Raw genomic sequence first — 23522 nt, forward strand, 5'->3', positions numbered from 1 at the left:
TCTGCACTGGGCATGAAGCCTACTTCATATTCTCTCTCTCTCCATCTCCCCCCTTCCCTACCCTCCACACCCACCTATGCATTTGCTGTTTCTCAAAAAAAAAAAAAAAAAAGTGAAAAACTGTTTCTAGAGCTGTTTGTGCTTGAAATGGAATGGGAGGAGGCCTTATACCATCTTACTTGTGAAGTACGTGGTGTTTCTTACTGCAAGCGCACAGTAATCCACCACTCACATCTCTGCTTACCCGTCCACCTTCCTTGCTTTCTTCCTTCTTAAGAAAACCGGCTCACCTGTATGTGGCCTACACACTTCCATCTTAATACATAAATGGGATTAAAAGTATGAAATCAGAAATCAGAATCTTTGTGGGGGCGCTCCTGGGTGGCTCATTCGGTTAAGGGTCTGCTTTCGGCTCAGGTCATGATCTCAGGGTCCTGCGATCTAGCCCCGCATTGGGCTCCCTGCTCAGTGGGGAGTCTGCTTCTCCCTCTGCCCCTTCCCCTGCTTGTGCTCACTTGTGCTTTCTCTCTCTCTCTCTCTCTCAAATAAATAAATCTTTTTTTTTTTTTTAAAGAATCTTTTTTTTTTTTTTTTGGATCTGTAAGAGGCCTTGTAAATTTTGCTGGTTTACTCTGTCATTTTATGGATGGAGAGACAGTCTTAGAGAAACTAATAATAATAATAGCTAATATTTATTTCACTCTAAATATATACCAGCTATTCTGATCATTTTTTTTTTTATGGATGATCTCATTTGATCCTCACATGACTCCATGAGGTAGGTTCTAGTAAAATCCTCGTTTTATAGACAAGGAATCCAGCTCTCTAGGGAGGTGAAGTCGGTGGCATGAGGTCACATACCGGCCAAGTGGTGAGGCCAGGACTGGAAAGCAGTCATTCTGACTGCTGATGGTACCTGCCTCCCGCGGCTACCCAGTTTGTCCAAGAGCACAAGAGGGCACATCATGCAGTGGCAAGAGAACCATCTAGAGCCAGACTTTGCCCCTTGAGAGCACTCCACTCTCTGGATGTTGCTGTGGGGGACCACAGCTGGCGCCCTCCCAAGCAGTGATGATCCAGGGCTCATCCCTCTTGCCTGGTTGCTGCCCTTACAGCTTGCGATCCTCTTGCACACTTCAGGGACTCCCCCTCCTCTCCTCTTTCTTCTCAACATCACTACCTATCATCTGGTTCATTCCTAGGGTTTCCTTTGCTCCAAAACTGGCGGTGTAGTGGCCATTTTTCCAGCTCCCTTCTTAGATATTTTTTGGGACACAAACACCCGGACACTGTTGTTTCATGCACGCATTTCATTTCATTCATTCAACACATAATAATATATGCCTCCTATGCTATCGAGGTCAAGTGCTAATCACTACAGGTGGGCAGCCAAAAAGTAACTTGGGAGCTCCAGAGGATAGGAAGGAGCTACAATGAATCCTGTATCTCCAGGACCTAGTAATGTACCCAGCACACAGTAATCTCTTAATAAATGTTTGTTTAAAAAAGTATGTGTTTGTAGAAATCTCTTCAAATTGATAGCGTACCTTCAAAAATGGGAATTGGCCTAGATATCCTCTTGATGCTTCCTCTTCCCGGTCTCCTTTCTTAGATGACCTGTGAAACACACCGGACCCTCCTCTTCATTCATTCCTTCAGGTAGACCCGGTGTATCCTGGTTTCCCTTGGTCCTCCAAGTGAGGCCACACTGACATCTGCTGGAGCACAGGAGACCTTCAATCTGGCATCTTGGAGCTTAGTGAGAGAAAGTGGGCTCACAGCAAGGACCAAGGAGAGGCAAGGAGCCCTCCTTCTTATAGAGGGAGAGACATTTAAGGTCGCAGACCCACCATAAAAGGAATCAAGACAAAATCCCTGTGATTCCAGACTTCTAGAAAGAATTTCTCAATGATTGAGAAATTGAATGTCTTTTATATGCCACGCACATGCTAAGTGTTTGATGTCCATTATTAAGTGTTGGATTGACTTTATGCACATTGTCCCAAGTAACGGCTCTACGGACGGTCCATCTCACAATCAGCTCCATTCAACTTTTGATCTTCTACCTTCCTTCCACAACCTCCACCACGCGGAAGAACTAGGTTATAAGGCCAGGACTGGACTCTGTACTCATGCACGTGCGCACACACACACACGCACACACACAGGCACACACACACATTTGAAGGACAAGAAGTCTGCATTTGAATGCGGTCTGTAAGAGCTGCTGCTGTCTTTTAATTCCTGAGAAATTCTTCATTCTTAGATGTGTTGTGCTTTTCTCATGCGAATTAGAGGTCAAGAAAAGTGGTTCAAGTTTTTCTTTAGAAATATGAACCTGTCATCCCGCTTTTGAAGGCTACCTCGGTATCCTAGCTAAGTTACTGACGATGGCAGAGTTTTATTAGGAGAGAAAGTGGCTGTTAACAGTCCAAGATCATTAGTGCCCAGAACGAGAAAAGCTCAACAGCTATGCATTTTCAGGGTTGCTTAACACAATGCATACAACTGTGAGGGGGCTTCCTGACTTCAGCTCCCAGCCCCGTAAAGCAGCAGCACAATGCACACATCCCCCTTCAGCCATGTTCAACCACGGGATGAAGTACCTCTTTCTTACTCTTTGGAAATGCCTTCTGTTCCCATCAACCAGATTGTGGATGCTTTTGGATGATGTCAACCTCTTAATATGAAAAAGAGCAAGTCCAGAAACAAAGCACGCATTGGTTGTTTGGCAAGTCTGGTGGGGTCAGACAACTGGAGGGTTCTATGCGGGCTGAGACCACCCCTTGCGTGAACAGAGACTGGCTCTCATTTGACAATTGGAATCTTCCCCTGGTATCTCAAAGAGAATTCTGTAAAGAATAAAAATAGTGCACATACAGCTTCTCACTTAATACTCTCCTTTCTTGGTGACAACTTCCTTTGCAGTTAGTGTCTAGACCCTGAATTCAAGTAAAGCTTCCCTTTTTAAAAATTTCTGCTGACCGTGAGTTAAGAGTGCAAGGCATTTCCTTTTAATCCTCCTGGCCTTTTGTTCCCTTAACCACCAACGGACTTTCCCTCTCTCCTAGTCTTTTCTTCCCCATTTTGACTTAAAACCTGTTAATTCTCCTTATCAGGTTCTAGCAGCCTCTGCTAGCACGTACTGAATGTGGAACTCTATCTATGGGAGACCTGGCGGGGGTGGGGCAGGCATAAACATGAGAGTGGGTGCAAAGCCCACTGGATGGAAGAAGCACTAGAGAATCTACGTGGAGAGGTTCTGTCTGTTGGTGGGTCCACGTAGGATGACACACAGGAGTAGAGCGAACAATCAGCACCTAGGCAACAGAAAGATCTATTGCTGTTATAGGATCTGAAATAGGGGATAGAGCCGAGAGTCATCATCTAGACAAAGCAAAAATGCATTAGGAGGGAGGGAAAACTAAAGCAAGAAAGAGCGTTCTAGATCTTTTGTCATGAGCAACATCTTCCACCTTTTCCTTCTAGTCTGTATCAGCCAGGTGATGTCTTTGTGAATCAACCCCAGTTCAACGAAATCAGAGAATTCAAGTAGACTTCTCTTAATGCCCTTATAATTGTCCTCTTCATATTAACTGTATTTATGCAGTTGTCTTGTCTTAACATTGAAGACCCTAGTCCACTCATCTCCATGTGCTCCACAATCTCTAGCATGTGACTCCATAACGAAATGACTCATCTTCAGACATATGCATTAGAGATGGTACCAGGGCACTATTTTAACATCCTAACTTAGGCAGTTGCCCTGGGGAATGTAAAAGACACACAGAAATGGAATGAATAATTACCAGCACCAGGCATTACCACCACATTTCAGCCAGCTATTTCTACACCAGCCATTTGGAACCTCATAAAGTTGTTGTGAGCATTAAATTAAATGAGGTAACCCCTGTGAAGAGCTTATAATATGCGTGTCATTTAAGTGCTTAACATCATTATACTTATTATATAAATAATATCATCATGCAGTTTCATTTTCAGCACACACCAGTTAGGAACTGTGACTGTGGTAGACTGACTAGATGCTTACTTGCCAATCCTGCTTCCTCTTCCTGAGAAGTCTACATTTTCCAGCTCACCTTGCATTTGGGTAGGACAGCATGACTCAGTTCTGGCCAACGGGATGTGGGTAGAAGTTATATACACCACTTCTGGGGCTGGCTATAAAAATATCCTGTGAAATCTTACACTCCCTCTCTCTCTCTTCCATGGGTCCAGAAGAGAAGGATTCTGGTATAGAGGAGCCACACAATGGAAAGAGCCTGGATCCCTGAGTTGTCTGTGAAAGAAAGCATCCTGACTCAGATCAGGCTACGATGTGAGCAGGAAACAAATTCGTATTGTTGAAGATGCTGAGATTTGGGGGTTTGTTATTGTAGCATAAATGACCTTACTCTAATACAGTGGTATTGAAGAAAAGGAAAACTAATATGTTTTAAATTAGTTATTTGAGAACAAATAACTAATTACCAAATAAAGCAGAAAAACAGATTCACACATGAAATAGATCTGTGAGGAGTTTTTGGAAAGCTATAACATGTCATTCTGCTAGGGGGTAAGGCCCGGGTTGGCACACTGACAATAATGGCAGAGCTGGGATGTGAATCAGGTGTGTCTGACTAGGACCAGTACCTTTTTATTTTTTAACTGCATCCTTCATCAGTTTGAAGTGCTTCCTGCAAGTTAATGATAAGGTACCAGATCTCAGTGGTAGATTGAACCAAACTGGAATGAATGATGTATCAGCCAAAGCCTTTGATAGGTAGTAGAAAGGATGGTGGAAAAAGAAAGAACCAAAATGTAAAGCTAAAGAAACACTGCTGAAAGTTTGGAATAGTGGGATGTGCCATGAGCAGGAAAAAATGTGTCACAAAACCAGAAGCCAAGAGAAGGGAATGGGCAGAAGTGTAGAGTGATGAAATCAGGAAGAAAGGCTCAGGCTGGAGCCTGAATCAAGCTGGAGGGTGTTGGAAACTGGCTTTGATGTGATGTCGGCAAAAGGAACAGCCCCGATGGACAGGACCCAGCAGGATGGACTTGAGGCAAGGGAAGGGGTACAACAGGAACCCTCCCCCAGATCTCCTACAAATACCAGCCCAAACTGGGCCGATGACTATGGAATATGGAGAAGCACAATATATAAAGACTAGCCCATTATCACTTAGGGTCATGCTGGTCTTTGGTGGTGAAGTGTGGAGTAAAGGGACCCACGATCAGTGTTGGGTATGCTTGGAAGAGCACAAGGTGTCAATTCCACAGAACAAATAGACACCAAGAAGCAGATAGAGAATCGAGTATCTGCCAAAGAATTCAAGCAAGTGGAAATGATCAGAGTTAGGAGTTGTACTGTGAAAAGTTTTCCTGATTAATTTAGAAAAGAGTGATAGATCGGTCAGGATGTTTTTTTTTGGTTGCAAGTGACAGAAAACCAGCTTAAACTAAGTTACAGGAGAAAAAAAGACTTTATTGCTTTATTTAAACACGTTGCAGTAGGAACAACGATGATATGATTTATAGTTCACCTGGGACACTTCTAGAATGTAAGAGGGAGGTATTAATGATTAAGCTGGGGCAACAGGTGTAAACTGGAACTGCTTAGGGAAACTGGGAACTGGCATAACTCAGCGACTGTTAGGAAATCAGAGTGAGTAAAACCTAAAAAGCTGCCAGGGATCTCACTCTGTGTAGCTGTTACTTTTCTCTACTTTCTCCTTCTCCTGTGTGGGTTTTATTCACATAAGCTTATGTCACAGTGGGCACAGCTGCCAGGCTCAAATTCTTACAGCTTACCAATCAGCGAGGAAAGGATGCTTTTCCATTGGCTTCAGTATGAAATGTCCTGCCCCAGAGCTCCAAGTCATCTGGCCTGTGTCACATGACCAACCCTGGACCAATTTTAGTGAACAAAAGGATGGATTCCAACTATTGGTTCACCTTGCGTCCTATGCTCTTCCTGTGTCGAAAACATAGGACCACTATGAACCAACAGTCCCAATAGCTTGAAGAGCATTTTTTCCAAAGAGAACACCTCTTTTTGGAGACAAACTGTACATACCCACTGTGATGGCCTTTTATAGAGTGCTTGTTGCCGAATCCACTGGCAGTATGAAAACACAAAACACAGCTGTTAGATAAAACACATGCTATATAAAACACAGCTGGAGGACGCTGCAACTATCTGGGAAGAGTGTTAAATCATGAACTCTGCAACCCTGGAATCTGCTGGATTGCTCTATGCCTTTATAATCTAGTGTCTAATAGTCCATCGGTGACATGTAAGGCCCCAGGACTCAAGGTTCCTATGAGCCTCTAGCACCGCTCAAGTGAAGTGAGCCTACTCCAAAAAGCCATTGACAGAGCCCTTAAGGTCGCTGAGCACCTCAAGTTTAAAATGGGGATTGAGGGAACCGAAAGGAAAATGAGGATTCCATAGAAAAGGGGGAGAAGGAAAATGTTAGGGGTGGACATCCCTTCCATCCCAGCTTGTCCAACCTCCCAGTTCTGCTGCTGCTGGCTCCTGCTTCAGCCCCATTGTTGGAAGGCACAGCCATTTACGATGAAACTTGGAACAGAGAGACATCACCTTCTACCCACTTTGCAGTGGATCTCTTGGTGGCTAAAGCTCACCAGCAGTCCTCTTGTCCCCAGCCCAGCCCTTCCCAGGGAGAAAAAAGTGGATAAATGTGTGGAAGGCTGACTGGGTGACTATGGGCTCCCATCCAAAGAAGCAATTCAGCCAAAGGACAGGGTAGAGAGTTGGTCCAGAGGAATTCGATTTCACAATGGGCCCCTTGCCGCTAAAGAGAGCACAGTGTTTATTGGAGAGAGCTCTTCAACCTCAAAGTTGTGCCTTCCAGAAAACTGCAGCTTTTACTCTAATAAATAACCAACCAGCTCAAGCCAAGCCCTGTTGGAGTGGGTAGGACTGTCCTTACCACAGTGCTGATCAGCAGGAATGTCACCTGTAAGCCCTGCCCTTTGGAAACAGCCAGCGAGGTTGAACATGCTGGAAGCTGTAACCATTCTTTTTTTTTTTTTAAGATTTTATTTATTTATTTGACAGAGAGACAGCCAGCGAGAGAGGGAACACAAGCAGGGGGAGTGGGAGAGGAAGAAGCAGGCTCCCAGCAGAGGAGCCTGATGTGGGCTCGACCCCATAACGCCAGGATCACGCCCTGAGCCGAAGGCAGACGCTTAACGACTGAGCCACCCAGGCGCCCCAGCTGTAACCATTCTTCGGAACCCACATAATAAATGGGAGATTCCACAACAGGCTATTCATAGGTAAATCCTCTCTTGCTGGGCTGCAAGTATCTGGGCAACGCACAGGAAATTCTTCTTAGAACTAAGCACTATGTGAATAAACAAACTGCTCTAGCATCTGGTCCAGGATAAGTAGCTAATGAAACGTGTCATAGTTCACCTTGGCTCAGTTCAGGAACATGAAGCAAATTACTGGAAGTCGATATGATCATTGCAGCGCTGGTCTTTGGTCAGTGTGCATACTGCCTGTCCCATTCCGTTAATTTCTTTCAAGTATTTCTTCTCTCTTCTCTCATTGTCCAAAACAGAGTGTTTCCTTTTTAACTTTTTATTCAAGTATGTAGTGGTTGCTGCGGTCCTGTTCCAGACTGAGTGCTATTTATCTGCCTGGCTGCTGCCTTGGCTGAGCCTCCTCCCATCCAAGCCCTCTGCCCTGCATTACTCACAATAGCCAAGGTACAAAAACAACCTAAGTGCCTTCCGCTGGATGAATGGATCAAGAAAATAGGGTATCTATATACCATGGAATATTATTCATCCTGTCCTTTGTGACAACGTGAGTGAACCTGGAGGATGTTATGCTAAGGAAAGTAAGTCGGACCAAGAGAGACAAGTAGTGCATGGTATCACTTACATATGCAATCTAAAAAAGAAAGTTGAACTTCTAGAAACAGGGAGTGGAAAAATGGTTATCAGGGGCTGGGGCTGGGATAATAGGGAGAGATTGGTCAAGGGTACAGATTTTCAGCTCTAAGATGACTACAGTCTGAGTATCTAATATATAACACAGTGACTCTAACTGAAATTTGCTACAAGAGTAGAAACTTAAATATTCTCACCGTAAAGGGGGTGGGGAGGTAAGAAAAAAAGAGAGAGAGAGAGAGAGAGAGAGTTGCCTCATCCTAGGTCATGCCCCCTTCCCCCAGGGACAGTCCATGTCTTTGATGAAAGAATGAACTTGCTAAACAGAAGACACACAAACACTAAAAAGGACACTTCCTACAAGAGAATATGTGCTCAGTTTCGGCATAAAAGGCCTGACCTCTCACTCCAACTTGGGGTGACTCTGAAGGGTCATGAGATTCCTGAGCTCCCTGCTGGACCTTGTTTACACTGCTTCCCTGTCATTGGCTCCCTCTGCTCCTTCATGCCTTGACTCTCACATACTGTTCATGAAAGCACCCACCCCAAAAACTTACTCTATATAAATCTTCATCTTGGAGTCTGCTTCTGGATAATCTGACTCCTGATAACATATAACATAAACACACAAAAGTGCAGTGATCATAATTGCACAGCTTCATGAGTACTTACAAAGAGAACACACCCATATAACCAGCACCCAAATCAAGAGACATCCCACATGCTCTCCTCCCATCACTAAAGGTAACCATTATCACTTCTAACAGCATAACATTTGTTTAGTCTGTTTCAGTGCTTTGCCTGAATGCTGGCATAAGCAATATACTCCTTTCACGTCTGGTGTCTACTGTTCAACATTTTGTGTGATTCGTTCATGCTGTTGCATAAGGTTGTATGTAATTCGTTCCCAGTGGTTTTCTATTGTGAGATTATAGTGCAGTTTATTTTTCTACTCTTTGGCTTATGGGCATTTGGATAGTTCCAGTTTGAGGCAATTAAGAATAGTACCCAAATGAACATTCTAGAATATGTCTTTGGAGGAGCATAAACAGTCATTGCTGTAGGGGATTGCATATATTTAGTTTTAGTGGATTCAATATTCCAAAGTGGTTGTACCAAGGTATATTGCCACTTGCAGTGCAGGAGCTTGAAGACCAACCTTGGTGTTTTCCATCCTTAGTCACTATGGTGAGTGTGTGATGGTAGTATATCGTGGTTTTAATTTGTATTTCCGTGGAGGCCAGTAAAGCATTTTCCTATGTTTTTTTGGCCATTTGGATATTCTCCTTTAAGAATGTCTTTTCAAGTCTTTGCCTATTTTCTGTTGGGTCATGGAGATAACTCTCTCTTTACTGTTGACTGTTGGGAGACCCTTACAGAGACCATCTTTGGTAGAGAGGGAAGGAGGAATGGTGTTTTGTTCAAGGACAAAGTAAGAGACAGATGAATAAAGCATGCAAGGGAGTATGTAAGAGATGATAAACATGGGCTGCAAAGCTCCTGGGAATGAGATTCATCCATGGCAACAAAGCCATAGACTCGTGTGGAGAAGAGTAAACCGGGGGGGGGGGGGGTCAAGGAAGCCATGGACACAGATGGGGTCCAGCTGTTGGATGCAGGAAAGCCAAAGTGGTGGCTTGAATGGGTGCCAGCAAGAACCACAAGAATCCACTCAATTGATAGATGAGAAATATTATGTATGATTGCCAGAAAAGTCAGAAAAGGCTGTGTTTCCAGAAAGAGGTTAGGATGAAACATAATGGTTATTGTTATTGTCAGTCTTGTGTGTCCAGGCACAATCTCAAGATCATCAAGTGGCTAGCATGGATTTAGAGCAGAAGAGGGGAGGCACACTTTTTTCAGGTTCACCCAATAACCACAAGTGAGAAAGAACAAGGACAGAGTGACCTAGAACACAAAAAAATATCATTACCTAAGTAACTCTGCTTCCGGGGAGCAGCCCACAACCTCAAATAGCAGGAGGGGACGGAAGTCAGATCTATTGTGACTTTGCCATCTCTTCCTGTGCGTCTCTGGAATCAACCCCCCCCCAACACCCCAGCTCCAGCACTAGACCTGTCCTTTCCCTTACTGCAGGCTATTTTGAGGCCACTCTACATCCTGCCTTTTTGTGAATTTGATCTATAAGGGGGTCATTGTGTTGGCTCTTGAGTGTCCAGGGCTGACTGTAAAAACTGGGACCCTGTTTTACCCTTTTACCCTGTCTGAAGACATGTGCCTTGAAGATCTTATTGTTTTGTTAAGAATAGGCTCTTTTTTTTTTTAATTGTTGTTATATTAGTCACCATACAGTTCTTCATTAGTTTTTGATGTAGTGTTCCATGATTCATTATTTGTGTATAACTTCCAGTGCTCATTGCAGTGTGTGCCCTCTTTAATACCCATCCCCGGGCTAGCCCATCCCCCCCCATCCCCTCCAAAACCCTCAAAAAATGGGCAGAGGACATGAACAGACACTTCTCCAAAGAAGACATACAAATGGCGAACAGACACATGAAAAAATGTTAAACATCATTAGCCATCAGGGAAATTCAAATCAAAACCACATTGAGATACCACCTCATACCAGTTAGAATGGCCAAAATTAACAAGGCAGGAAACAACAGATGTTGAGAGAATGTGGAGAAAGGGGAACCCTCTTACACTGTTGGTGGGAAAGCAAGCTGGTGCGGCCACTTTGGAAAACAGTATGGAGGTTCCTCAAAAAGTTAAAAATAGGGCTACCCCATGACCCAGCAATTGCACTACTGGGCGTTTACCCCTGAGATACAGATGTAGTGAAAAAAAGGGGCACATGCACCCCAATGTTAGTAGCAGCAATGTCCACAATAGCCAAGCATATGCTCTCTTGAGGCAATCTTTATTTTAGAGATGGGGCAAAGCTGGAGAAAGGAGATTCTTTCTACCAACTTAGTCTACCCTATTGATCCTGTAGGAATCTTGTTTGTATCGTTAGTAGATAGGGAATGCAGAAAAAAATACTCTCATTTCTTTAATTCGGTGACGTTTTTATTGTGCACCTGCTATGTGTTTGGTGATACACACCCTGGAGACAGAGGAGAAAACAAGACAGACACAGGGCCTTCATGGAGTGCTTACTCCAGTCTGTCAGATAGACATGAAGCAGATAATGCCAATAAAGTATAAGACTAGGAAGCCCCGATGCCTTTTCTTAGAGAGATTAACCTTCTTTTACGTTTTAGCTGTCTACTGGGAAGTAATTGAAAAATTGTGCAATAGTCATTTTCAACGGGGCTGCTTTCGCCCCCAGGGGACATTTAGCAATGTCTGAGAACATATTTGGTTAACCCGACTGGGTGCTCCTCATATCTAGTGTGTAGAGACCAGGGATGCTTCTAAACACCCTACACTATACAGGACAACCCTCTACAACAAAGAACTATCCAGCCCCAAATGTCAATAATGCCAAGGTTTAGAAACTGATTCATACTGTCTGGCTAATACTTCAGTATCTTTCCTAAGCCTCCTACCGTGCCTAGGGCAACCTCCCATAACAAAGAATTATCTGGCCCCAAATTTCAATAGTGCCACAGTTGAGAAATAGTGCTATTTCTGCTCCAAATTCTGGCTCTTTCTAAGCCCAGGAGTGGCTTTCTTCTACTTTTTTTTTATGGTATTGTACCTACTACAAATGAATTATTAGCATTTATTATGAGCCAGGCATCGTGCTAACGACTAAACACTTGTGCTAAGAACTTTACATTATCTCATTTACTCATCAGGAAAATATGAGATAAGTAAGATTATTCTCATTTTATAAATAAGGAAACAGAGGTTCAAAGAGATCAAATGGTGTCCTCAAGGTCACGCAGCTCATAAGTGGCAGAGCTAGCACTGAAACCAGGTTTACAAAGGCTAAGCCCTTAACCACCACATTCTACCCGTCTCTTGTGATGTCATTACTCTGCAGTTTTATGACGTTTTGTAGTTTTCAAGGCACTTGTACCAGATTTTCCCTAAAGCATGGGCTTATGGTAAAGTGCTGGCTTGAAGTCTTATGCTGTTTGAATCCTAGTCCTCACTTACTCTGTGACCTCAGATAAATGACTTGACCCCTTTTGGCTTCAGTATTCTCATCTTGAAAAAGTGTGCATTGAACTAGTTGATTTCTTTGCCCCTTACAGTTCGAAACTTTTTTTTGCTAATAAATGATATAAGGTCAAACTACCCTCTATTTCATTGGCTATCAAATGTCTTATTCATAACATACAGCAAGAGATTCATTTTGCAAAATGGCTCAGTGCGTGCGCGCGCACACACACGCACATGTAACTGAAATATAAGTTTTATGGAGCACACTGAAGTGGTTAGATCCAATAGGTTATACCACAGAAATGAAAAATCTCCAAATAAGGCAACAAAGATTTTGTCCCGGCTTATGTTATGTGCATCGAGAGGCAGCTGGGGTTCCAGCTCCACTTTGTCCTCATCCCAGGACTCAGGCTGATGGAGCAGCCTCCTTCCCAAAGTTGCCGGTCTCAGTAGCAGAGGGAAAGAGAACATGGCAGCTCCCACACCAGCACTCCAAATTTCCACCTGGAGAGGCACATATCACTTCTGATCACATTTCTTTGGCCAAGTCTCCTGGCCATACGCAGGGGGTGGGGAATTGTAATTCCACATGTGCCTGGGAAAGTACCAAAAATATCTGCTGAACAGCATGAATGCCCACCACAAAATGTACTGTGATGATCAACTTTATGTGTCAACTTGGCTGGGCCATGGGGCTTGGATATTTGGTCAAACACTATTCTGGATGTTTCTGTGAGGGTGTTTTTGAATGAGATTTACATTTAAATTAGTGGACCTTAAGTAAAGTAGGTTGCCATCCGTAATGTAGATGGTCCTCATCCAATGAGTTGAAGGTTTGAGTAGAACCAAATAGTGACCATCCCTTGAACAAGAGGGGATTCTGCCAAGAGACAGCCTTTGGATCTGAAATGCAACATTGGCTCTTCCTGAGTCTCTAGGCTCCTGACCCATTCTGCAGATTTTGGACTTGCTAACCTCCATATAAGCTGATTCCTTAAAATAATTCTCTTTATACATATATATTATATATATATATATAGAATATGTATTATATATATTCTCTATATATCATATATACTATACATAATATATTAATATATGAATTCTACATATATACTATATATTCTGATACAAGTGTAGATCTTATATCTTATATATCTTTAAAATAACCATATATTCTATATCTACTAATTATTATACTATATTATATTATATTATATTATATTATATTATATTATATTATATCTACATCCTTGTTCACTGTTACTCTGGAGACCCCTGACTAATATATATACCCATACTATGTTGGATGTGTTCTGTTGTTCTATTTTTCAATTTAATCGAGTTCTATCCTATCTGACCCTATTCTATTTCATTTTTTAAAAATGCTAGTTACTATCCAATAAATCTATTTCAAACTTGATGACAGTCATAAACTTAAAAAAGACTGGTTTATAGCTAATTAAAAGTGAAAAAGTTAGGAGAAGGCCCTAATTTTAGCCAGAGATTCTTTTACTGGTTTTATACAAGAAACGTTATAATATATGTTCTGCTCAAAGGGAAGAGAAAACCAAACAGAACACTGCTTTGTTTAGCACAATCAACAAGGCTCTCTTCTCATCAAAGGAATCAGACTCTAATCACGTTCACTGACACGGCAGGAGCAGATTATTGATCCGGAAGAACAGGTGCCAACCCCAGGTGATTGAACCGAGCACAGGTCCAGAGTCAGGATGCAATATTTAGCCAACATAGAAATGCCATCCTTAGGATAATGGGTGTTATGGCTTGAATTATTAGGAAATCCCCAGTGCCTCAAAATTTATGAAACAATAATAGAATCCATGGGGACAGACTGAAACCACACTCTAGAATGAGAATTATTTATACCTAACTACACAATTAACATTCCATAATTTTACAGCTCAAAATCCAGTTATTGAACAATGGTCTTCCACCAGAGGATACCAATTACTCCTCACCAAGGAACTGCTGAAAATCATTAGTTTGAGTAAGTCTGTTCCAACAAATTCTATTGTCATTTTATAAAGTCCCAAGTTAAATTCAGTAGGAATTATTATAAATAGCTGCATGGAATGGACAGACTTTATCTATTGAAAGTAGATATATTCAGGTACAAAATGGGTAAAACCACGTTTTGTGGGGTCAATGCATATACAGGCCATGCTGGCTGCTTCCTGCACAACGGGAGTCACATTGACACAAACTTCGAGGGTTGGTGCCTCCTGGAGTTGTGCAACATGGTGGCGTTGGCCAGGTAAGCCATCTCCCATACAGACTGTGCCTTGTAGGGCATTTTCCCTTTGGCTCTACCAGGTAAGCAAAGCTCTTAGCACAAAGTGATGGATTAAAAAATATTGCTTGATTCTATCTCCATATGAAAGAAAATGAGGCTTTGGGAAGTCGTAATGGGGAGCGCCACCAAAGTGTCACAGCTGAAAAGAGACAGAGGCGTTACATAATTATGCCAGTGCTCTTCTGTCTGCTCCTCGAAGATATTTCACTCCTGATTGAAGAGCAAAAAACAAAAAACAACAACAAAAAAAAACAAATGGCAATCTTTGAGATAATACAATAACTGGAATTCTTAAACTAGGAATATATGGCTGAGCATAGGTATATAGAGATAGAAGAAGTGTCTAAACTCCCAGTGAATGAAACAAACAGGTCAGTTTCCGGGAACTTGACCTAACTTACAATGCACGTGAGCACGGGAAATAAAACCGGTGTCGTCAAGAGCTCCTGCTCGATATGAAGAAACATGGAAGCAAGAAAAGGAGTCCTAAAATCTGGAAGCTTCTCCTACCCAGCCTGAAGCTTGGAGTTGTCTTTGCACTTACAGCTTCCACACTGAGTCAGGAGATACCTACAGGCTGGGGTCTGCCTGCTGCCTTGTTGTTAACCAAGGAGAAATCAGAGTCAAGAGTCACACTGTTGAAAAACTGTGAAAAGAAGCAAGTAATTTGTCTTGCCTATTAGAAAAGTGAGAAACATCGAGAAGGTTAAAGGAGCCTCCCCTGTTCTGTTCAATGCACCCTTCATGCAGTTGGGAGGGGAAAGAACGGTATAGAAGGAGAGAGGGACAGGCAGCCCCAGAGTGGAGCCGAGTCTGTGTGCTGCTGTGTGTGGATTCTGCGTTTGTGAGGGAAGATGCATGACCGTGAGGAGAGATGCTCTTTCTGCAGTGAGGAGAGGTGCTCAAATACCTGAATGACAGGTGGATAGTGGCCAGGTGTGGGGAGACGGACTAAGACAAGGTGAGCCGTGGGGCTGTGGTTGGTACAGAACGTGCGCTCCTCCCAAAGCCTTCAACCCCTGGTGCTGTTTGTTTTAACACAAAATAGAACAAATCCACTGCCCTAGAAAAACAACACCTCTGTAGACCCCGTGCTCCCCTCAACCCACATGCGTGTAGTCCCTGATCGAAGGGGTCAGACGCTGGCAAGAGCTGTGCCTCCATGTTTTCTGAAGGTCACAGTTCTGCCCGTTCAATGTTCCTTTCATGGGCCACTTCAGTCTCGCTCCAAGTACAGTCTCACTCAGGCAGTTCGCCCAAGGACCTGGTGATCATTCTTCCTGGAAACAAAGGTAGAGTGAATCATACTCAGTATATCCTGGTGTGGCTATTTAGTGGGTTAGGGTTTAGAATCAGCCAGTATAAATTAAAGATGATTTTGTACTGATCAGTACAATCTGGGTATAAAAATGTGTTGATTTCTGGAGTATTTCAACTTTGTCTCTTCTAGCAAGCAAAACCATTAAACCAATAATAAATAACAGGTAACATTTATTGTCTTCCTATGAGTCAGACACCGTAGACTCAGATTATCTCATTCTGAATCATTAAATGCTTGCAAGACCTCTCTAAGGTGGGTGTTGTTATTACCCTCATTTTTCAGGGGAGAATGGTGAGTTACAGGGAGATTAAGGGACTTCCCCAAAGCCGCACCGTTAGTGGCAGAGATGGGATTTGAAGCCAGAGGGTGTGGTCAGGTCACCATCCAAAAATCCAAGTAAGTAACCAACATTAAATCTCTTGCCCCTCTTTGCACTCCACCAATTCTTTTGAATTTTTGCCAGACTAGTGGAGGGAGTCATCCCAGAGCCTTAGACCTGCAGCCATCCCACTCCCACTGCCTGGCACGAAGAGAGATTCACGAGGGCTGTTCTTTGCAGCCTCTTGAATTCTGTTTCTGATTGAAACACCATTATCTTTGTTGAAATTCCTCCGAACAATGGTGAGGGCCTCAGAGGCTAGCTGCATATTTATGGCCAGTTGGAACGTGTAAGACGAATGTTCAGGTTATGCACAGACCAACAATCAAGAATCCTATTAGCATGAAAGCTTGATGCATTCTAGGTGCATGAGTTAGGACTGATGTCTGATCCCCAGGGCTAACTCTCCCCAAACTGGGGAGACCAGTGGTTTCCTTTTGACCTCCCAGGCACCATGCCAGATACAGAAGGCAGGCCCCCTGAAGAGTAAAAGTGTTTGGGGGTAATACAGAAGCTTGGGACACTTGCTGGGGATTAACAAAGAGAGAAGTTTTCAAGTTCAATGCCATTCAAGTTGTTTTCTTTTTTTTTTTTTTAAAGATTTTATTTATTTATTCGACAGAGAGAGACAGCCAGTGAGAGAGGGAACACAAGCAGGGGGAGTGGGAGAGGAAGAAGCAGGCTCATAGCGGAAGAGCCTGATGTGGGACTTGATCCCGGAACTCCGGGATCACGCCCTGAGCTGAAGGCAGACGATTAACCGCTGTGCCACCCAGGCGCCCCTCAAGTTGTTTTCTGCTTCAACACCATAGACATGGTCTAAGTTCCCTAGAGAAATAGGGAGATGAAGGGATTTTTCATTAATCAAATAGCAAAGGAAAGCTGGGCTAACATGCACCCCGAGGAAAAGCAGGGAAAAAAGCTGTCTTGCATATGACTTAATGAAGGAATTTGGCCCAAGTGGGAGGCCATTTTCATATCTTCAGCCTTTAACAGGCTGTAGCTGCAGTAATCTGTCATCTGCTTTCTCTCTGCCTGGCTGTGCCCAGGTTCCTCCTTACCTGTCTTAGTCTCACTAAGAGACTAAGTGGCTTTTTCTGGCCCTCTAAATCACCTGAGTTTGGGCCATGTCTTCTGCCTGGAGCTCTGGCTCTGCCCATCTACCATCAGGCTCTGCCTCAGAGCAATCTCACCCTTTGCCAGTGTGGGCATGTGGTAGGTCTGCAGGCTCCCTGCTCTGCTGCCTTCCAAGGTTTCCTGGAGCTTCAGGAACTCCTGGACCATTGGACAGGGAACTGCTTGGAGAAGCTCAAAGTCAAGTCTTCCCTCCACTAACCACCATGGACCACCAGACTTACTTGGACGTGGCTATTGCCAAACCGGGCAGCCTGGGAAGTGGCAGTCCCTTTCCAGAGCCTTAACTGAGGAGGAGATAGAAATAACTCCTATTGGTTTTCTTCTCCAGGTTTTAGGCTTTATCCCCAAGAGGGGAAGTTGGACACAGCCTCAGAGCACTTCATCCTTCTATCTTTCTATTCACCTTCTCCATCCCACAGTCCCTTCTGTTAGAAGTGAGCTTTAGTCTTACTTTTCCTGACATTGTAGTCACCTTTAACCTGGAACAGCAAGCGTCATGTCCTGGTTGTCATGAGAAGAAAGGATGGCTTTTTTTTTAAAGATTTTATTTATTTGAGAGAGAGAGAGAGTGAGTGTGAGAGACAGGTCATGAGCAGGGGGGAGGGGTAGAGGGAGAAGCAGACTCCCCACTGAGCAGGGAGCCCGAGGTGAGACTCCATCCCAGGACCCTGAGATCATGACCCAAGCCAAAGGCAGAGGCTTAATCGACTGAGCCACCCAGGTGTCCAGAAAGGATGGCTTTTCTGTCCTATGAGGAAGTCTGTGAATTAGTCCACCAGGCCTAACCTTGATATAATAATGAGCTCTACCACTAAAAGCTACAGCAAACTCTCATTTTCTCTCCCCACAAAGATTTTACCGCCTTTATAAAGAGAACAAGCACATTATATCTACCACCCAAGGTTTAATAATAGCTTCTCCAAAGAAGTCCGAGCATGCAATAAAACAAGACTTGAGGGTGTAAGTAAAATGCACATCTTTAGCGTTCACAAGCCATATTTTAGAAACGATCACAGTTGAACCATTCCCTCAAGGTCTCTTTCTGTTGAAGATTAGCACAGACTTAAATTGGGAGCCTCTTTCTGCTCCGGAAGTTGATTCATGTTTTGTTCAAACTGAGCTACTCATTACTCATTTTCAGGTGCCAGGCAGCTATGCCCTAATCTGTGTCCACAACCCATAGAGACCTTCTCCATGGATCTTTTGGTGAGAAGTCAACCATTTTCAGCACATAGCTGAAAGTGATCTCGAAGCCAGAAAGAACAACAATGCAGGGTTTGGAAAAGCAGTCCACCCTTGAGAAACATAAGCAGTGGTCCTTGTTTTGCAACTCTTGACCTCTGTGATACAAAGAAATTTAAGGTGACTCACCTAATAACCTTTTCGGACTTCAGTTTCCTCATTCGATAAAATGTTCTCAACAGGCTCCATTCTCCAACTAAAAACACTCAGTCAGCAATTTTATAAAATGTTATGAAATGCTGCCCTCTTGTGTTTCTCAGGGCTCATCTAGTTACAATTTTTAAAAATAAATTCTTAATTTTAAATGGATGAAAACGGCTTAAAAATTCTTAATTTGAAAATTGACCTGTTACGCTCAGCTCCCATTGTACCAAATATTACTGATACTTGGTTAAAAAAAATAATAAAGTCCCCTTCTAAATGTCAACCCCTTTCCGTTAAGGTGGTCATCCTTTCTTTCTTTCTTTTTCTAAGATTTATTTATTTATTAGAAAGCGCGTGTGAGAGAGAGAGAGAGAGAGAGAATGCAAGCAGAGGAGGGCAGAGGGAGAGAGAGAAGCTCAAGCCGACTCCCCGCTGAGCACAGAGCCACACTGGGGGCTCCATCTCAAGACCCTGAGATCATGGTCTGAGCTTTAACCAAGAGTTGGACGCGCTCAACCAACTGAATCACCCAGGCGCCCTTAGGCGTCTTAGGTCATCCTTTGATTTGGAATGAACAGGTCCAAACACAAATTCCAGTTCCTAGGAGCATTTAAGGAATTTAAAACGATCTCAGTTTTTCTCACTGAGGCGCAGTGTGAATCATAGTTTTTAAATGACTATTTTAATAGAAATATAATGTACATAAAGACAAATGCAGAAACCGTAAGTGCGTGGCTCAGTCAGTTATCAAAAATGAACCCAATTCTATAGCCAACACCTGAGGGAGGAGAATAATAATACCAGGGCCCCAGAAGTCTCCCCAGGCCCCCTTCATAATCACTACTCAATTCTTTCTCCCCAGAGCTAACCATTCTCTTGACTGCTGATACAGATTCGTGAGGCGAAGGCAAGGGGCAAGCATTCTGTATCTTGATCTGGGTTGGGTATGGTGGGGCAGGTCACATTTTTTATATTAAGCACAGAAAAATACATTGAGCTCCATACTTAAGAGTTATACATTTTGCTCCATGCAGATTACACTCAGTAATCTATCCTAGCTTTTCTAGTTGTTCTCAGTGGTAGAGCTGACCCCAGAAACCTTTCTTTTATGTTAACACCTTACGAAACCACAGCACAATGATCACAACCAAGAAATTATAATTGGTACTATGCTATTAACTAAAATGCAGACGTTATTCCAGTTTTCATCCGTTTTCAGCTATTGTCCTTTTTCTATTCCAGGATCCCACCCAGAATCCCGTTTATGTGTTATTTCTCCTTCATCTGTTTCAATTCCAACTGGAAGCAGAACTAAGAAAATGTGACCCCGTCCCCAGGTCTCGTTCTCTCAAGGAGTGGCTGTGTCAGGTCAGACTCAGACTACTCACCTCCTGGAATGCAGTAAGTAATGCTGTCTCTATCTTGAGAGCTTAGACATTCAAGAGACATCTTTACTGCCTTGAAGGCTGGCTCAGCGGCCCTGATAGACTGCTAGCTGCACCTTGCTCCCCTGTACTGATTTCTCTGACACGTAGCAGGGTACGGTGGGCTTAGACATCATTGTTGGAGCTAGAAACACTCTGGTTATGTATGGCCGGGTAAATAGGATGGCAGGAAGGATGTACAGGTGTGGGTGAGAGAGAGAGAGAGAGAGGGAGAGAGAGAGGGAGAGAATGGTGCATGTAAAGCAGGGAAAAGGGTAAAGTAGGAAAAGCAGCAGCTTGGACAGAAAAAGACCCTGGTGAACACCTGCTATGTGTCAGGCACTTTGCACGCCCTATCTCATTTACCTTCACATTGACTCCATCTAGTTAGGTGTTCGGCTATCCATTTAGTAATGAGACATCTGAGAGAGGCTACATAATTTGCTAAGTGTCAGAACTTGGGATCGAAGGCATGTGTGCACAGATTCCCCATCATATACTGGCACCCCCGGGCGGCCATGAGAAGTACAGTATAACATGACATGACGGATATACACAGGAATAAGAAAAAGAGGTAGCTGATCTTCCTAGGAAGACTTACTATGCGTCACCCGATTTATCTTAGTTCCTTCTCATAACAATGCTGTCAATGAAAGGCTACCATTTTGCCTATTTAATAGGCAATGGAACTGGAGTTCAAAGGATGACGTTATTTCTCTAAGGTCACACAGTTATGTAGTAGAGCAGGAATTCAGATTAAGTCAGCTGATGGCTGAGTCACTTGCTCCCACATCCCAGGACAGCATCCAGCCCCGGAGAGGCCCTCATGGAAGTGCCAGGAGGGGTGGCATTTGGGGAGCAGTGTCGTCTGCGCAAGTAACAAGGAAAGCAGAGATTGACTACCAATGTCTTCGCTTTAACAAGCAGTTAAAGCAAAGTACTTAACTGCAAAAGGTTGAAAAGATCCTATCTGAATGAGGAGGTTATTAAAAATGTGGAAAACCACAGAACAAACTCTCTCCCCTTTTTGTAGTGAGGGTGCCCTATTGGGGAATATTGGCAAAAGACAATTTTGTATGGAAAATGAACCCATGAAAATTTAAGAGTTAGTATCAGAAAAAAAAATTGCTTGAAGCAGCTTATGTCCATGATATAGGTGTGTGTGTATATATATATAAATATATAAACCCCTTATTGGGTTGTGAAATACATGGAGGAGGTTGAAACCAGCATTGAAAAATGGAGCAATAGGATAGACTATAAATTATCTATTTGTACATAGTAAAAAGGGTGTATTGTTTCATGAGGCTTTTGTTTGTAAGTGTGTGTGTTAGAGTATATATGTGTGTAAGGGATTAGAATGTAAGTTTTCTCATTGTAGTGAAAAAGGTTTTCAAAATACTAAGATATTTGGTGACAGTATTGCATGGTTTATAAAACAAAACAAAGGAAACCATGTTTTTGGAGTCAGAGACATCAAGGTTCAAATAGTTGCCCAACTATAATTTTTGTGAGAACCTAAGTCTAGGCTGCTTGCTCACTTGCTGCTCTCCAATGGGAGAGCCTTGTTGAAAAGGTTTGGAGAGTCTCCTGTATTTTCATAAGGAAGCCCATCCCTCTTACCGCTTATAAAACATTGTGAAATGCATTTCTTGGGGGCTCTGCTCCAAACATACTTCTGAATATGATGGACTGGACCCCGCAGACCTTTGCACGAGTGCTTCTCACATATCATCCATCATGGCATCTTTCTCACTCTCTCCACACCTGGGAGAATCCAAAAATTGTTGAAGGGCCAAGGCTAACACTTGACTCAAAGAGTCGACATACCTTTGGTATAGGAAAGATTTATTATCAGAATAATTTCTTACCAGATGGTTTATACCTGAGACCTGACTCAGTGCCCAAGCTTTAGGGAGATTCTTGGGAAGGAGAAGACCAGGAGGTCATCTAGTTATGGAGAAACAGAAAATGATTACACTCCAAAAGAATTTGAACTCCCTTTTGGCAAGTACCCTCCATTTTTCCAGGCTCCCAGCCCAAACATAGATTCACTCCGCCCCTTGCAGGTGTTTACATGACACAGTGGGAGTCATTTCATGGCAGAAGTGTGGGCTGGAGAAGACCTGGCTCAGTATCAGAACAGATACTCTGAGAGAGGGGAGGGGACTCAACTTCTTGATGTTTCCCCAACTCTCCCCTTTGCAACTAGATTCTTCTTCCCTAGAATTCAACTCCTGGAGTAGAGAACATCATTACATGTTTTCAAAGTCAGAAAACGTACACACGATTTTTAAAAAATCAAAATAACCTCTGTAAAAATCATAAAAGCAAAGCATAATTATTATCAAGAACATTAGCAATAGAGAGCCACAAAAAGAAAATTTATGTTATCTAGTATCTCATGACTCATGGAAAACCTTGGTTTGTACCTTGGTATATATTCTTCCAGATCTTCTTTACCCCTAGATGACACAGTTGTTTGTTTGTTTTCTGATTATCCTTGTCATTGAAACTTCACACAGAGCCATGATAATTCCTTAAGATAATTTCTACAAGTGCAATTACTGCATTTCCTAAGTCAAACAGTACACATAGTTTGAAGGTCTTCTGTTTCAGAAGCAGTTTTCATACACATTTCCAATCCCGTCTCTGCACTGTAACCTTCCATTGCAACCTGGACATATGTTGACATTCACAGCACTGTTGTTGTTCTGCTATGGTCCATAATATTCCCTTTTGCTGAGGAATTATTTGCTAAAATACAGTGTCTGGTTATTCCTGTGAAGGATATCAGAATATGCCACCCCCAAAGTATGCCTCTTTGGTGTGAGGATTATTTTGAACTAAAAGCTATTGAGAAGTAGATATAAGAAAAACTCTCTGTCTTCCCCCAGTTTGTCTAAAACAGAACATTACTTGATAAAGTTTCCTCCCCCCCACACATACATCTCTGTCTTTCAGGAAGGACAGATGTTAATCACCAGAGACAATTCTAGACCTCTATCAGCCTGAAGATGTCAGCAGAGGAATCTACCTAACAAATCTTGCTAAAACTAGCTCTTATCTACTATTAGTTTCCCATACATTTGCCTTGCCATGATTTGATGGCCCTAGAAGCTCGAAGTCCTTTTTCTTTGGCTTGCCAGCTCTAAAAATTTATTGTTCTTTCGTAAAGGTGCTGTGTAAGCCCAAGTTCAAACCACCCCTTTGAGTTCCTCATCACTGGGTAGTCCCATGTGTATGCACAATGTATATGTTAATAAATTTCTGTTTGTGTTTCTCTTCTTTTTTTTTTTTTTAAGATTTTATTTATTTATGTGACAGAGAGACAGCCAGCGAGAGAGGGAACACAGCAGGGGGAGCGGGAGAGGAAGAAGCAGGCTCACAGTGGAGGAGCCCGATGTGGGACTCGATCCCGACACGCCGGGATCACGCCCTGAGCCGAAGGCAGACGCTTTAACGACTGCGCTACCCAGGCGCCCCTGTGTTTCTCTTCTTAATTTGTCTATTGTTAGACTATTTGATAGAGCCCCAGCTGAAGAACCTAAGATAGGT

This window comes from Ursus arctos, unplaced genomic scaffold (genome assembly GCF_023065955.2).
Source record: "Ursus arctos isolate Adak ecotype North America unplaced genomic scaffold, UrsArc2.0 scaffold_6, whole genome shotgun sequence".
In the NCBI taxonomy this organism is placed as follows: domain Eukaryota; kingdom Metazoa; phylum Chordata; class Mammalia; order Carnivora; family Ursidae; genus Ursus; species Ursus arctos.